This window comes from Anolis sagrei, chromosome 1 (genome assembly GCF_037176765.1).
Source record: "Anolis sagrei isolate rAnoSag1 chromosome 1, rAnoSag1.mat, whole genome shotgun sequence".
In the NCBI taxonomy this organism is placed as follows: Eukaryota; Metazoa; Chordata; class Lepidosauria; order Squamata; family Dactyloidae; genus Anolis; species Anolis sagrei.
In genome coordinates, this window is record NC_090021.1 from 283,382,128 (window position 1) to 283,395,945 (window position 13,818).

The window sequence follows — 13,818 nt, forward strand, 5'->3', positions numbered from 1 at the left end:
TTGAACTTTTGACAAATGTTTAAACTGCTGGCAGTAATATCATTTGTGGGCAGATAGAACATCTAAGATGAAAGAGGAAATGTAATAAGATATTATATTGAAAAAATGTTGAAACACAACAAGATTAATCTAGATTTGAAGGGGAAATTCAAAGGATAACTTGACATAATTAATCTAAATGCATTTAAATTAAACTTCAATATCAAAATCTTTTTTTCTCTCTCCAACTTATCTGTAAGACAAACTTATATATGAGGATATATCATATTGAACAGTAGTATAAGAGTTATGGTTGGTGCAGGTTAAAGTCAGAGCTTCACAAATCATTCTTGGGTTCATGGCTCTAATTGGAATTCTTTTGTTGCTGTTCCAGTCCCAAATCCCAATAAATACAGTATACAAGGAATGAAGATCATTTCTGATTTCCTATATCAGAAAAGGGATAACACCAACACCACTCCAGCAAATTGATAGGCAGTGAGCTGTTGGTCTTTGCTCTGGCTTTTCAGGCAAGTATTTAAAATGTGCAAACAATATTTTTCACCCTGGTAGAGGGATACAACTAGATAAGTCAATCTTATACTTACCCCCCCCCCCAATCTCTCTCTCAACAAAGATGTGCTTTGTGACCAGCAGTTGCAATGGGGACCTTCCCTGCAGCTGCCTATTGTTGCTGAGAGAAAGTGGATGCATCTTCTTGGAAATCCCTGTAGTGCCTGGCTTCTAAGATGGCTTTTTGATAAGGAGACTAAGGCCTCATCGACACTGACCATTTAATGCAGTTCAAAGCTAGCTCCAACTGTGGCAATCAGACAACAAAATGCTTTAAACAAAGCCCTTAATGCACATCAGTGCTCTGTGGTTTGAGTAATTACAATCACAGCCTCAACTGATTCCAGGATTTCTTATGTAATCATTTGCACTACAAAACCATTTTCTTCAGTATCTGTTTGAAACTGTATTAAATACTCAGTGTAGATGGTCCCATAGCCAGCACAACAGAATTATATTATTGTCATTAAATTTCCTAATGCAGAATCTCCTGAAGAATTTATTCATTGAAATCCTTATCCCTCGGTTCCACATGAAACTCCTCAAGCCAACAACTGAAGGAAAGTTGTTGCTTTTCTAGTCTAGTTTGTATCTGTTTACCCATGACAGGAAACAGGACGCAAAACAATAGGGACCACTTGGTCTGATCCAGCAGAGTATGTGTTATATAATATCTTGCTGTGCTATTGTTATAAGAAATAAATAGCACATTTGGCCCAAAGCTTTAAAAAAATGATTTCACTGAATACGTGCTGCTTCCAGTGAAGAGAATATTTCCATGGGAACGAATGGAATGAATGAAATGATTGAAAGTGAAAACTGGACTTTTGTTCCGCCAGATAAAGCACAATATATACTTATCTTTAAGAGTCTCTGAATAAAATAATCTTCTAATTTCACAGCTGCTTCTTGCATCAGCTTCAAGTGTCTGGGATGTATATTTAAAGATCCTATGCCATCTACATATTTCTTATTCTATTTTTCATTCTCCTCTAGGGAGGAAAAAAGGTAGACCTCCAGTGGAAAATCCAATTATGTTTTTCAACTCTTGAAGTTTTTTTGAGGATGGGTTCGGATATCTGCAATTTCAGGCAGGAATGGAAAACACGTAGTCCTCCAGTGATTGTTGCACTGCAGATTCCATCATTCTTAGGCAGCATTTATTTATTTATTTATTTCCCAAACTTGTACCCAGCCCTTTTCACCCTGAAGGGGACTTAGGGCAACCTCACAACTGGCAACAACTTGATGCCCAGCAAACAAACAGATTCCAAATAATAATAATAATAACTATTACTATTGAAAGTAGCAATAAAACATAAATGGTTAAAACAGCAATTAAAATCACACAAGTTCAAAATCATAGTTCAGAGATCTCAAGTATTGCATTGCTATAGTTACTGCTCAAATGCTTGGTCCCATAACCATGTTTTAAGTTATTTTCCCTGAAAGACAGGATGGGAGGACAGTGTTCTGATTTCATTGAGGAGGGAGTTCCACAGACAAGGGGCCATCACTGAGAAGGCCCTGTCTTTCATCCCCACCAGTTGTGCTTGCAAGGGTGGTAGGACCAAGAACAGGGCCTCCCAATACGATCTTAATCTCCATGATGGCTCATAGGAGGAGATATGTTCAGACAGGTAAGGTGGACTGGAATCATTTGGAGCATCGTTTACTATGAGAAATACTGCAGAGTTTAATGAATAGTTATTGGATTTCATGGCTTCATTTGGCCCTTTGGAAAGACTGACAGTCCTCATCCCAGCTTTAAGGTATGCAATTTACCCACGTACCAGAGACTTGGAAATATACTGTCATGCCATTCCATGATAATCTCTGATTTCTGAATAAAACAGAACACTGAATGAATACAAAAAAGCTCTTTTAAAAAAGTTGCTTTCATGGGGCCTATAATCTCCCAAATGGGAGGGAACCTGGAGAGTTCTAGGAATTGCAGACACTACAAGTAACTTTTCAAGTTCTGTTTCTACCAGGAGCCCTTTCACACTGCACACAATTATAACACTATGATTTCATGGCAACATCCCTAAGGAATACTGGGGTTTATAGTTTGGTGAGGGACTAGAGCAGTGGTTCTCAACCTATGGGTCACCAGGTGTTTTGTCCTACAACTCCCAGAAATCCCAGCCAGTTTACCAGCTGTTAGGATTTCTGGGAGTTGAAGGCCAAAACATCTGAGGACCCATAGGCTGAGAACCACTGGCCTAGAGCTCTGTGGCTCAGAAGTCTAAATGTGCCTCCTTAAACTACATTGGATTGAACTTTTACAGTTAAAGTAGAACCATAGTGCTGTGATTGTAGAGTGCGAAACTCTACAAGCAAAGAGATCATTCTCTCAGTCAAAGGGATTGCTATCTCAGTCTGAAGAGTATTTTACTCACAATATTTTTTAATAATTCTGTATATGAGGCAAAGTTTGTGTACACTGAACTATTGGAAAACAAAGGGATCAGTATCTTAGATATGTAGGACAGTTTTGGATTTTAGAGGATTCTGGATTTCAAATACAATCCCTAGGGAAGGTAATGGCAACCCACCCCAGTATTCTTGCCATGAAAACTAAATGGATCAGTACAACCAGAGATATGTCGGTATGCCATTGGAAGATGGGACTCCCAGGTCGGAATGCTACTGGGGAGGAGCAGAGGATAAGTTCAACTTGCCCCAGATGTGATGACGCAGCTAGCTCAAAGCCAAAATGAAGGCTAGTGGCCGACGGTGCTGTAGGCGAATGACAAATCTGATGTTCTAAAGAACCTAGAATGTAAGATCTATGAGCCAGGGAAAACTGGATGTTGTTATTGGTAAGATGTCAAGACTAAAGATAGACATTCTGGGAGTCAGTGAACTAAATGGACTGAAATGGGCCACTTCACAGGAGATAACCACCGGACCTACTACTGTGGACAAGAGGAACACTGAAGAAATGGACTTGCTGTCATAATTAATAATAAAGTCGCTAAAGTGGTGCTTGGATACAATCCAAAAAATGACAGAATGATCTCCATTCAAGTTCAAATAAGCCATTTAACATCATAGTGATCCTAATATATGGATTTCAGAATTCCTGGTAAGGGATGCTCATCCTACACTGAATTTATTTTGGAGGACAGGGGTCTCTTTTAACATTCAGATTAAAACACAGAGAGAAGTCATTGATCCACTGATGTGGAAGCTAACAGCTTCCACTTGGACCATCCCCATAGCTATCTTGTCCCTACTGCTGAGTCTGTAGGTCTTAAACCTGGAGTGGACTACAACTCCCAGTGTTCCTCAACTTTGGTTATAGCAATTAAGGCTGCTGAGAGATGTGGTCCATTCCCTGCTTTCAACTGTCTGACCTTCGAATAACTTCCCACTGCCCTCTTAACTGCTGAGGCACGCCAAACAGCTGGGCAAGACTGCCAACACTTCTACTTGAGCAGCTGAGACAGCCTGAAGGTGCTTTTTAATGTCTATTTTGGCATTTCGCTCACCACAGCACTGCTACCTTTGCAAAGCGGTGTCACCAGCAGGATCACTAATGGCTGAAAAAAAGAAAGATCTTTTAAAAACCTGACAGATGTAGCTGTGTGTAAATTGTAGTGAAGTGTTTATCCTTTGGGTTATAAATTACAAAGCATGAGCAATTGAAGTTGGCGCTTCTCAGAGCCAGCTTTTTATTCCTTTTTTCTTCCAGACTTCAATAGCCGAGTGTTTAATGCTGATGGTTTTTAGCTTGCTTAAGCACACCATTGTGTACTGTTTTATTCCCCTTGCCCTACCCAACCTTTTTCCCTCCTTTCTCTTCTTAATCTTGAGGCTAATGTTATAGTGCCATTGACAAGGACAGCCTAAAGATGTCACAGCCCTTCTAATTATCCCCACCTAAAGTGTCACCCCTGTTTTCTGTCTAGAGAGATGAAAACTGCATTCAAGGAGATCTGTTTAATACTGGAGCAATTTTTTTCCACCCTTCTTCTCCCAGGCAATCATTTCCTGGATGTTTCTCTCCCCTCAAGCAATCTAAATGCTAAGTAGATCTTTAAAATAATTACCATACAGAGGATGAGAAGTCAGGCTCCTCTTTGCAAACACCTGATGCTCATTAGCAATATTTAGTGTGGCAACCATCCCCTTGCTTTGTTTCACACTTTGGGGCCTTTGCTTGGCAGGCTCTCTGAGAGATTATAATGACTCCTGAAGTGCTACTAAAAACACTTTGACCATTGACTACAGCTGCGAAGGAGTTAGCAGAGAAAAAGGAAAAAAAAACTAGATGTCCGCAGTTAACTTCACACCAGACTTCCTCTGAGTTCGATGCCTACTTGACACTTGGCTTGGTCTACAGAGAGGCCAAATCCTACTTGACTTAAGTAAAGGGCTCCTTCTCTATCATTCCTAGTGACTTGAAAAATAGAAATAACCAGGTCAGAAGGCAGAGTCTACAATTGCTAGGAAAAACAAATCTGTTTGACATTTTCCCAATCAGCATTTACTTTGCCTTGATCCTGTTAATGCCACACACATTGTGGTGAGGTTGTCATACTTTCTCCCCTGGCACAATCAACCTGTTGTTAGGAGGTGATCCACATTTCCAACCCTTAGCATTATTTTCAGCTAAATGGCCATGGCTGATCGACTTTTTTGCTGACATTCATGTGAATATGTATATAGCTTCACTCAAGACCTGAGACCCATTCACAGAGCACATTTATAATGTTTTTATTCCACTTTTATGTCATGGTTCTGTCCAAAGGAATCCTGGAATTTGCAGTTTAGGAAGAGATGTTTATAATTCTTTGCCAGAAGGCTCTAAAAATAGAGAAATTCTTCCAAATGTTTAGGTGGAATTCTCTTGTGATTTGAAATAATTGATTCCAGTTTCTAGAACTGTACAAAACAAGTCCTCCTCCTCCTCCTCTTATTTTATTTATTTACAGTACTTCTATCCCATCCTTCTCATTCCGAAAGGGACTCAGAGCTGCTTACAGAACACATATATGTCAAACACTCAATGCCAATTATACAATTAATAAGGACAGACAACACAAACAGAGGTAAAAGCAGTTTTTCCGATCTTATTTCCGGCATCTTGAAGGCTGTGCTCGACTCTGGCCATTGGGGGAGGGGGGGGGGGCTGCTGGTGCTCCATCTTCCATGCCAAGCAGCTTTTCCCCAATCAATATCCTTAAGAGTGCCTTTATTACCTCCCCGCTAAAAGGGGTACCTATTTTATCTACTCACATTTCTGTTTTCGACCTGCTAGTGCCAGGGTAGGTGAGATGGGGCTAATTGCAGGTGTTCAGCCCAACCCACGCTCGAACTGCCGACCTTCCGATTGGTAGGATTTTTCTGCAAGCACAGTGGTGTAGCCTGCTGTGCTAAGCCTGCCCTCCCTTCTTCTTCTTTATATCTTGCTTTATCTCTTCTGAAGGGGACTCAAAGCAGCTTAACATAAAAGCATGCTTTAGCACACAATTTAAAATATATAAACATTAAAACAGAAATAAATATAAACAATATTTTTAAAAAATTCACAGTTAAACCAATTCAAACATATTAAATGCATATTTTACATGATATCTCTCCAAAATTTAAAGGTTGGCATGTTGGAACAAATCTTGCCAACAAAAACTTTTATTTCTTCACCATAAGTCAGACATGATGTGAAGGCACACAACAGCAATCACATGAACTCTCAATCTTTTTTTTCTAAGCTAAACATACCTAGCTCCCTGAGATATTCTTTGGAAGGTTTTCTTTCCAGAGCACTGATTATATTGATCACACTCTTTTGGCATATTTCAGCTTGTTGATATATTTCCTGAGCTGAATCCCCAATGCTATCCAAGGGATCCCAAAAAGTTAATCTGCTAGAAGTAAGAAGACGCAGGACAAAAAAAAAAGATATATTATGAAGATGGCAGCAGTGACAGGGCAAAAGTGTTAGATAGGGCTTTCTATTTTTCATTTCCCAACTTTCCTATGCCCTTTGCTTCAATACACTTTACACCTACTTATATATTTTTCTGCTTATTTTCTTCTTCTTTCTTTTTTAACATCATAGTAACCCCTTTTGTATTAGATGATCATGAAAGAAGACAATATTTTTTAAAGTCCTACATCCATTCTTGTACCCTTTTTCCACTAACCATACTTTATCAATAAAAATCATATTGCAGACCAAAAAAATCCTGTTGTGCCCAGAACTGGACACAATGAAAATTTAAAAATCTTTGGAAAATGATGAAAAGCATATTTTTCGAGAGCTGAAAACCCCTATTGAGAAGAATCTTGGATTCATGAGAATGTTGCACTGCAAGCCTTATTCTGTTTAAAAATTCATTGTATGACGGAATGAGAATTTTTTGCACAGAAAAAGCAATTTAAAGGCAGAAATTACTGCAATTTGGAACTTTGGGCAAAATTTACAGGTAGTTGATTTACATGGAAACAGCATTTTGTGCAAAAAACAACCTTTCTATATACTATAGAAAATCACATATCTGCGTGAAAGTATTAGTTTCTGTGCAGAAAATACTATTTTTGTATAAAATAATCACGTGCAAATTTTGTTAAGAATATGTTCCAAATTGTGAATAGGCTCCATAAATTTTGCAGTTCTCAAATACTTTCTTCAGTAGGAAGACATTCCAAAAATTACTTAGAAATGTTCTTTTTCTTTTTTGAGTAAAAAGGAATAATGAAGAGTGACATTCCTAAACAGTATTCCAGTTAAGGAATGGCCAAACAGATTATAATATACTGTGACTTGTCTTCATCTATGTGCTACACTCCTGTTGATGCAGCCTAGAATTGCACATGCTTTTTTGCTGCCATATTACAGTGCTGAAACATGTTTAACTTATAGTCTATTGAGACGCCTATACTTTTTTCTCATGTATAGTTATCAAGTCAGGTATTACCCATTCTATATTTGTGAATTTCACTTTGCCTGCCCAAATGTATACTTTATTTTTATCCCTACTAAAACAATTTTGTTATTTTTGGTCTAGCTCCAGTCTGTTACGGTGATTTTGAATTCTAGTTCTTTCCACTGGTGTATTAGCAATTCCTTGTAACTTGGGTCATCTGCAAATTTGACAAGTATGCCTTCTATTTCATCCTAAAGATATTGGATAACAGCAGGCCCAGGACAAAACCATATTGTAACCCATTAGTCACTTTCTTCCAGGACAGTGGTTCCCAACCAGTGGTCCATGGACCACAGGTGGTTCACAAGAAACAAAAAATGTATGTGGGGGTCTTTCACAAAAAAAAAAACTGAGTTGATGCAGTATGGCTGAGGGAAGGGCCCCCAAGGGCATTATCACATCCTTCTTCTCCTGCCAGCCTTCCCCTCCTCCTTTATCCCAAACAGGGTCCTGGCACCTGTTAGCACTCAGGCTCAGAGTGCTCCTCTCTCACCAGCCCAGCCAAAGGGAGATAAGAGCACCCATGTGCTTCCTTCCCTTCCCAAGGAGCCAGTGATGATAGAGCTTTGCCTGAACCCTGCCTTCACTGACCTGCAGGCTTCAGCTACCTCCTCCTTCTCTTTCCCCTTCTCTTCCCTCTTCCCAAGGAGCCAGTAACTGCTTCCCTCAGCTTTCACCTTCACTGACCTGCAGGCTTCGCCGCCTCCTCTTCCTTGCAATCCAGCTGGAAGAAAGTCCTGTTTGCAGGCTGGATTGCAAGCAGAAGGAGTGGCAGCCAAAGCCTGCAGGTTAGTGAAGGCAGGAGCTGAGGAACGCTCCATTACTGACTCCTTGTGAGGAAAGAAGAGAAGGGAGCATGGGAACAATCTCTCCCTTTGGCTGGGCCAGTGGGAAAGGAGCACTCTGAGCCCGAGTGCTAACAAGGGTCAAGTCTCTGTTTGGGACAAACAAGAAGAGGAAGGATGGCAGAAGAAGAAAGGTGTGATTATGCTTGTGGGGCCCCTTCCTCAATAGGTGTGCAGGTGGTGGGAAGAGGACTTGATAGATCTCAGTGGTCCAGGATGTGTCCAATTTTTGCTTCAGTGGACTGCAGTTTCTTAAAGGGCTGGGAACCACTTCTCCAAGATAAAATGGAACTTGGGAGAAATCTGTTACAAATCTACTTAACAGAAGAACTGTCTAGTCCACATTATCATGTCAAATATCTGCTATAAGATGTCCTACACCCATAGAATTCCCCTGATCTACCAAGTTTATAATTCTATCAAAGATAAGATCAATCTGGCATGATTTATTTTTAAGAAATCCATACTGGCTCTTACTAATAATCAAAACATTATTTTGTAAGAGCTCAATACAACTGTTTTTGGGATTTGGGGGAGGGGTCTCCTTGGGGTTGTTGTTATATCAGGACAGCAATAATGAAGACTTTTACTTAATATTATGCCACTGCTTTCAGTATGTACAGCTTATTCTTCTTTACACATGGATATATGTTGTGTCTTGTGTCTTGGTGGGGGAGTGGGTGGCTGAGGGATATAAGTCATAACCTTGCAACCTCCTCAATTTTAGTGTGCAAAGACAAAGTTGTTGGGCAAGTGCTTCCCTTGTGTCTTTCTCTAGGAGAGTGGTTTTCAACCTGTGGGTCCCCAAGTGTTTTGGCTTACAACTCCCAGAAATCACAGTCAGTTTACCAGCAGTTAGGATTTCTGAGAGTTGAAGGCCAAAACATCTGGAGTTCCCATAGGTTCTAGTAGAAGTGGGAAGCTGCTTGATTGTCACCTTAGGTAGCAGATCATGGGTTTTTCCCAGGCTTTTCCCAGGGCCCTTTCACACATCCATATAACCCAGAATATCAAGGCAGAATACCCCACAAAATCTGCTTTGAACTGGGTTATCTGAGTCCACACTGCCATTTATTCCAGTTCAAAGCAGATAATGCGGGGTTTTATTCAGCTGTGTGGAAGTGGCCCTAGACTGCAGTTCAAAGCGGGGCTTTCCCTATTGCGGTACCCTCGTGTAGAATGCTCTCCTCACTGAGATCAAGAGGGCTCCCATTGCTGGATAATTCCACTATCATGTGAAGACATACTTGCCCAGCCACTTTTCCTAAGTGCTGATCTAGTCCGCTATCCCTAATTTATTTTAATCACATATTAAAACAATAACTGTTTTATTACTTTAGTGTATTGTATTGTGTGGTTTTTAGCCGAGTTGTAATGTGAATCACTTGAGATTTTTAAATTAAAAGTGGGATGAGTAAAAGAATCACAGAGTTGGAAAACACCACCTCCTGTTTTGCACACAGCGAAAGCAATCCTGACAGATGAAAGAGCTTAAGAAGGCCAATCAACCAACCAACAAAACTGACATTTTCAAAAGTGACATTTATAATAGAAAAGACTATGGAAAAATGTCTAGTTTACTTAACAGTATAAGACTAAACTCCCTCTTGATTTTGTATCATGCATGGTATTCACTTGGTACATTTGATATTTTCCTTTAGTAGTGCCATCTTTCTAGCTGGATATCCAAAAGGAAATGGCAGCCACCACTCAAATGCATTCTCTAATGGTGAATGAATTAATAGATCAAGGGCTGGAAAGTTTTGAAAGCTTTCTAGATGAAGATCAATTTTCTCCAGGCTTTTATTTCTAATTGGGGGAGACGCGTGTCTCTGGTTCTTACAGCTCATTAAAAGAACCCAGATGAAGGTTCCCATAGTGCACGCTTTTTATTCCCCAGATGCTGAATTCAGAAGAAGAACAAGCTGCTGCTGAAGCTCTGCCAACTCCACAAGGAGAGAGCAATGGCAAGGATGCAAGCGCTGAATACCTGGCAGGCCAAGTTGTGGATAATTCATTTTTATTAATCGCATTTCACTTACTCCTGAAGTGCTACTAAAAAACACTTGCCATATTAAAAGATCGGTCAAAGACATCCAAAGTTTGAAGTGGCTACTTCTGCTAGTCTCAGGAACATTTCCAATACTAAAGCAAACTAGTTCAATTTCTCCTGGGAAAACAATTGGGGGGAAGATGTGTGGGAGAGAAGTGGGTAAGGGAAATGTGCACATCTTCACTTGTTCACCTTTGACCATACCTCTTCCCTTGGTTTGCTGCTTGGCTTGGTTACAATTAGTGTCTCATAAATAGAGCACAGAATAAATACTACAATTCCGAGTGGTTCATTGTCATTTTTAACAGTTTTTATGTCTTTTTTTCTTTTGTAGTTTTTTATTTACATACATTAACAACATACAGTGTAAACAAAACACAAAACAGTGAACATTTTACAAACATGTAACCCCACCACCAAGGCCTGAACAAGCATCCTTTCCTTTGCCATATATTTATAAATCGATCATTAGTCAAATGTCATATCCAAAATTCTTGACCAACAAGATTGCATTGTTTTCCATTTTCACTCTCTAAAGCATTTTTCATAAAAACTGACCAGTATGCATCAAATTCTGATCTGTTAGTTTCCCCCCTGAATACTCTCATTTCCATTGATAGTTTATCATTTAAGGGTACGTTCTGCTTCCAATGTAAGATTAGTTACTATTTTCCAATTCCTGCAATTATAATTCTTGCCACTGTGAGTAAAATAATCACCAATTCTTTCTTTTCCATTTCTAAATTCAACTTTGTGGTGTCCATTAGTAATGCTAACCTAGGACCTGGAGTAATATTTAGTCCTATACTGTTACCTGTTTCGACAAATATAGTATTCCAAAAACTCTTCACTTGGGGGCATTCCACAATAAATGAAATGTGAAAATCCAAGACGTAGCCAGTCCTTTTTCCAATTATATAGCTGTTGCCTCTCAAACCAATTTAGTAAAGTTTAAAAAACAGATTTAGGAGCAATAATATCAATGATGTATCCATAAAATAAGGTTATCATACTAATTAAAATATAAAAAGCAAAAACAAATCACATCCAAAAACTCAACGATCAGTTAATATGTGAAATATGTAAACAACAGAATCAAAAACCTCTTTGAAATGAATATTCATGGAGGGAATGTGAGATGTTCAATGTGAGATCGTCACTAATCTTGTTTCGGGGAAGTTAATTCTTGGACTCCAACTCCCAGAATCTTCTAGCCATCATGACTACTGGAATTGTAGTCCAAAAAGTAACCTTTTACCTCCGCTCAGAAAACAAGGGCACATGTAAGACATATGGGGCTAAGGTGTGATTTAACTGGGAGTTGTTGATAACTAGCGATCTGCTAATCACATTGGATCTTGTACATCTTAAAAGAGCTGCATATGTTTAGCCTGCAAAAGAGGAGGTTGAGACGAGATAAGATCACCATGTATAAATATCTGAAAAGATGTCATAAGGAAGAGGGAGCAGGCTTGTCTTCTGCTGCCCTGGAAACTAGGACTTGGAGCAATGGGTTCAAATTACAGGAAAGGAAATTCCACCTGAACATTAGAAATAACTTCCTGACTGTAAGAGCTGTTCAGCAGTGGAACTCTCTGCCTTGGAGTGTGGTGCAGGCTCCTTCCTGGGAGGCTTTTAAACAGAGGCTGGATGGCCATCTCTAAGGGATACTCTGTGCTTTTCTTGGTAGGGGGTTGGACTAGATAGTCCATGTGGCCTCTTCCAACTCTATTATTATATGATTCATTTTAATAGGAAATACACATACAATTGCAAGGATATACACTTGGCCCTCATTTGATCATTCCTGGATATGATTAATATGTTCTCTCTAGAAACCCTCCAGCAAAACTGGAAGTTGACCATAGAATCACATTAGAGGATCTAGCAATTCCTAGAGAGCACACTTCTGTGGGCATTTTGGATCCTCCAATATCTTATGTTTAACATTCTGATGGACTTACTCCTAGAGAGGTGATATCTTACAGTTTAAAAGCATTTTTTTAAAAAAAAATCAGATTTTTCCACTTTCATAAGGTCCCTGTGCCCCTAACTACAACAAATGTGAAGGACCCATTGTATTTATGATCTTCTTGCACTAGTGCTTTTTCTCCATCCTTCCTCTCCACTTTGTTTTCTTGGATATCCCCCAATAAATAATCTAAAGGCATTTCGCTGCTGTGGCTTGTGGCTATCAGGGGCAACAAAGGGAGAAGAAAACAGCAGAAATTGAGGTGCATTTGCTTGTGGCAGAGCTTGATTGTATCCAAGCCTTTGCAGTTGTTCACCTCTGCATGACTTTGAAAAACCACAGGCAACAAACAAATATCAAAATTTGTAAAGCATGCATAGTAGAACATATGTGGAAAAACAGTGTTCGAACAGAAATGTCATGGGGAAACCAAGGTATGAATCTATGCTCCACCATGGTACCCCACTGAGTGATCATGGGCAACTCACACTGTCTCAGCCTGAAGAAGGCAGTGGTAAACCTCTTCTGAAACATCTCCCTAAGAAGACTTGAGCAAGTTTTACTAAATTGGAGTTGACATGAAAGTAGAGTACAAGAACACATGAAATTGTCTTGGAAGTGGAAAGCCAAACACAGGAGTTCTTAGGGCCCTTCCGGAGAGGCCCTATATCTCAGGATCTGATCCCAGGTTTTCTGTTTTTCCCAGATTATCTGGCAGTGGGGACTCATCCTGTTTAAAGCAGAAAACCTGGAATCAGATCCTGGGATATAGGGCCTGTCTGAAAGGCCCTATACCTCAAATAGTAAAGGTAAAAGTTTCCCCTTGACATTGTCTAGTAATGTCCCACCCTGGGGAGTGATGCTCATCTCCATTTCTAAGCCAAAGAGCTGGCATTGTCCGTAGACGCCTCCAAGGTCATGTGGCTGGCATGACTGCATGGAGTTACTTTCCTGCCAAAGAAGTACCAATTTATTTGCTTACATTTGCATGTTTTCAAACTGCTAGTTTGGCAGAAGCTGGGGCTAATCGTAGGAGCTCACCCTGCTCCCCGGATTTGAACCACGAACCTTTCGGTCAGCAAGTTCAGCAGCTCAGCGGTGTAACCTGCTGTGTCACCAGGGGCTCCAGATATGAACCAGATATGTGAACTTAAATGGGGCGGAGAATATGAGTTTTATAAGATCCCAAGAGAGCCATCCAGCTATAGATGTTATCTGCATGAAGCTGGGCAGTCAATGTTTTGGAAAAGAACTTGAAAAGCCTTTATAAGGTTTAATGAAAGTTTTAAATTTTGAATCACGGTGGTATAAAGTATCTTATTGTAAGGAGCATTAGCCAGCAGGAAAGAGAAGCATTTTATTGGGACAGACAGCATAAAAAAGATCGAAAAAGGGGGATTTCCTCCTTAGATTAGTAAACAGTTTCATTCTATTTGCAAGGCTGGATTATAAGAGGCC